A 3,821-nucleotide genomic window follows, 5' to 3' on the forward strand; every position below is an offset into this window, starting at 1 on the left:
TCTCCCTCTGCCCCTCCTCTTGCACTCACACTCTCTCTCTCTCTCAAATAAATAAATAAAATCTTAAAAAAAAGAAAGCAGCAATGTCTGCAATAGCCAAACTGTGGAAAGAGCCGAAATGCCCTTCAACAGACAAATGGATAAAGAAGATGTGGTATATATATACAATGGAATATTATGCAGCCATCAAAAGGAATGAGATCTTGCCATTTGCAACGACGTGGATGGAACTGGAGGGTATTATGCTGAGCGAAATAAGTCAAACAGAGAAAGATATGTATCATATGACCTCACTGATATGAGGAATTCTTAATCTCAGGAAACAAACTGAGGGTTGCTGGAGTGGGGGGTGGGGTGGGAGGGATGGGGTGACTGGGTGATGGACACTGGGGAGGGTATGTGCTCTGGTAAGCGCTGTGAATTGTGCAAGACTGTTGAATCTCAGATCTGTACCGCTGAAACAAATAATGCAATATATGTTAAGAAAGAAAAAAAGAAGAAGAAGAATGTAGCAGGAGGGGAAGAATGAAGGGGGGGAATCGGAGGAGGAGAAGAACCATGAGAGATGATGGACTCTGAAAAACAAACTGAGGGTTCTAGAGGGGAGGGGGGTGGGAGGATGGGTTAGCCTGGTGATGGGTATTAAGGAGGGCACGTTCTGCATGGAGCACTGGGTGTTATGCACAAACAATGAATCATGGAACACTATATCTAAAACTAATGATGTAATGTATGGGGATTAACATAACAATAAAAAAATTAAAAAAATGAAAAAAATATATAATCTAATATTGAATAAATTTTATATCTAAATATAAAAAAAAAAAGAAGATGTGGTCCATATATACAATGGAATATTACTCAGCCATCAGAAAGGATGAATACCCAACTTTTATATCAACATGGATGGGACTGGAGGAGGTTATGCTAAGTGAAATAAGTCAAGCAGAGAAAGTCAATTATCATATGGTTTCACTTATTTGTGGAACATAAGGAATAGCATGGAGGACCTTAGGAGAAGAAAGGGAAGAACGAAGGGGTGGGGGGAATGGAGGGCGAGATGAACCATGAGAGACTATGGACTCCAAGAAACAAATTGAGGGTTTTAGAGGGGAGGGGGGTGGATGGATGGGTTAACCCAGTGATGGGTATTAAGGAGGGCACCTATTGCATAGAGTACTGGGTGTTATACGGAAATGATGAATCATGGAACACTACATCAAAAATCAATGATGTACTGTATGGTAACTAACATAACATAATAAAATAAAATAAAATTTAAAAAAAAGTTCAAAGACATAATAATATTTATATTTCCCTAGTACATTGTTACAGAAAAGATTGAAATTTGGCATAACAATTATATAATTAGAGAACAGGACAAATTATCTGGGCTTTCAGAAATATGAAAAACATCTCAATTAGTGAAGGTTTGAGAAAAATGATCAGATGCTTTGTTTTTCTATAAAGCTCTGGAAAATATATTCTGAGAACATTTTCTGAGAATGCTAAGTAGTGGTGTGCTGTGAATGAGAGTTGGAATCGAAAGGCAAATTTGGAAATAGCCATATAAAAGTACTAAATGAAATATGTAGGATACTTTGAAAGAAAAGTCAAGAAAGCCAACTCAGGAGTAAGAGGAACTAAAAGAGATGACAGTGGAGAACCAACCGCATGCAACCACTTGCAGCAAAAGGTGTCAAGCAGATGGAGCTTGATCTTTGAGGTCAAACAGAATGCAAATGAAATGCAATTTTGCTAGTTACTGACTATCTGACAACCGGAAGTGACCAAACCTTTCTCTCACCAACCATTTATTCATTTAAAAGATGGAGATGATAAAACCTAACACAGTGACTTATACAAACAATAAAAATCAGATAATGAGTAGATGAGAGTAAATGATGTATGTAAATTCCTCAAAGTACTTGTAATAGATGTAATAGATGTTCAGTAGACAGTGGCTATACACATGTCATCATCACTGTGCTCATCATCATCATCATCATCACTACCACTATCTTTAGAAAAAGCACAGGACATATGAAACTCTAAGTGAAGGCAAAGAACAAATGGGGATATATAAGAGTTCCTTATGGATATGGAACCAGATGTGGTAGTAAATTCAGACTCTATCCAATGGAGCTTAGAAAGGTCATCTTGCTTCCTCTGCTGAGCCACACAACTCTGAAACAAGAGGGGAAGAAGAGGAAGAAGCGGAGAAAACCAGCATGCACTATATTTAGATTTTACACTGATCACGATAAGAGCCATGAAATCTCTACACATCCCCCACACATGGAACTTCCATATCCAGAGCATGAAGCCCTCTCTGAGCACAGGATATGTTGCAACCTGGATGTTCTCCTGGAGTTTCTGCACCAGGGCCTCTTTCTCCCTTCCTGGCCTTCATTTCCCTGTCTTCCTATGCAAGAGAGTTCTAACTATTGAAAAACCTCTACTAATTGCTATGCCTGGTGCTGTGCTAGGGACATAGCTCTTGACATTTATGGGAGCGAGATGGCTTAATGCTTGGGATCAGTATTTCAAGAAAAGGGAAAGATGCCACAGTGAGGCTTTATCTGTGAGAGCCCCCATCAGGCACAGTATCTAGGAGAGGTGTTCAATATTTGCCCCCTGGTTAAGCCTGCTAGTTTTTGTTGTTTCACTACAGTTCTTCAAATCTGTGGAGCTGTCACTTGCTTCTAGCCACAGGGTGACAGGCCATGGCCCTCAAAATGAACATGCTGATGAATTACTGCCTTCTTCCTTGGGCTCTCTTCTCTAGGAGCCCCGCACAACTATGTGACCAATTAGATGTGTCTGCTGGCTGGTTTGTTGCCTATTTCTCTACCAGACAGGGGGGCTTTATTTGGGAGCATTCTATCCTGGCATGAATAAGTTTGCTTACCTCTGCCAACAGCCCAATATATATGTCTGTTCCCACACTGCATATAGTTCCACAGCTGAGTTGCTATAATTATGATTGAGAGTTATTTTTGATCTAAACTAATATTACTATTTGCCTACAATATTCTCGGTATGTTTTTTTAAGGAGAGGGCGACTGAAATATCTCATCTTCATCAGTGCAAACCTGTATGTAAAGAGGAGATTCAGGAAGAAGCAATTTACACGTTCGGGGACCTTGGAAATGAAAGTTTGCATTATTTATACTATAAAATGCTTTTCTCCCACCACAGAACTCCAGAAGTCCTTTACTCAAATCATTTAGTGGGATATAAGTATTGTGGCTGAAAGTACTGGCCTTCGGTTTATTCTATCTTCCAATTCTCAAAGCTACCAGTTCATTTAATTAACGCTTCATGCCTCAAATCACATTTATTAGCATACGAAAACACTAGTCAGGCTCAAATCCCCAAAGTCAGTTTAATTTATTAGTGATCAGTATTTGCTAAGAACTTGCTAGTTTTGTTCCATGCCATTCAGATGAACAAACGGAATGTGTCATGCCAGGCAGAGAGGAGACAAAGATGCTCTCAAAGACCTGAAGGTCTCCTGGGGAAGACTGGAGCACGAACAGATCATTTCAACCCAGTGCCTAAATGCTCTCGCTGGCCTTTGCAAAGGTTGCTATGGGAACACAGAGAGGGAACCATTTACAGGTTGGCAGTTTGGAGAAGATCTGGAAGAAATGTCTACCAGAACTAAGATGTGAGAGTTGTGTATGAATTGATCAGGCCAGTGAGGAAGATGGGCATGTGCATTCCAGCAAAGGAATTTACCCTTACGTGTGAAGTGTGAGTGAGAAAATGACAGTAGGTCAGAGTTTTAGGTGAATCATAACACATTGCTATCGTCA

Source organism: Phoca vitulina, unplaced genomic scaffold (genome assembly GCF_004348235.1).
Source record: "Phoca vitulina isolate PV1807 unplaced genomic scaffold, GSC_HSeal_1.0 scaffold3, whole genome shotgun sequence".
NCBI lineage: Eukaryota > Metazoa > Chordata > Mammalia > Carnivora > Phocidae > Phoca > Phoca vitulina.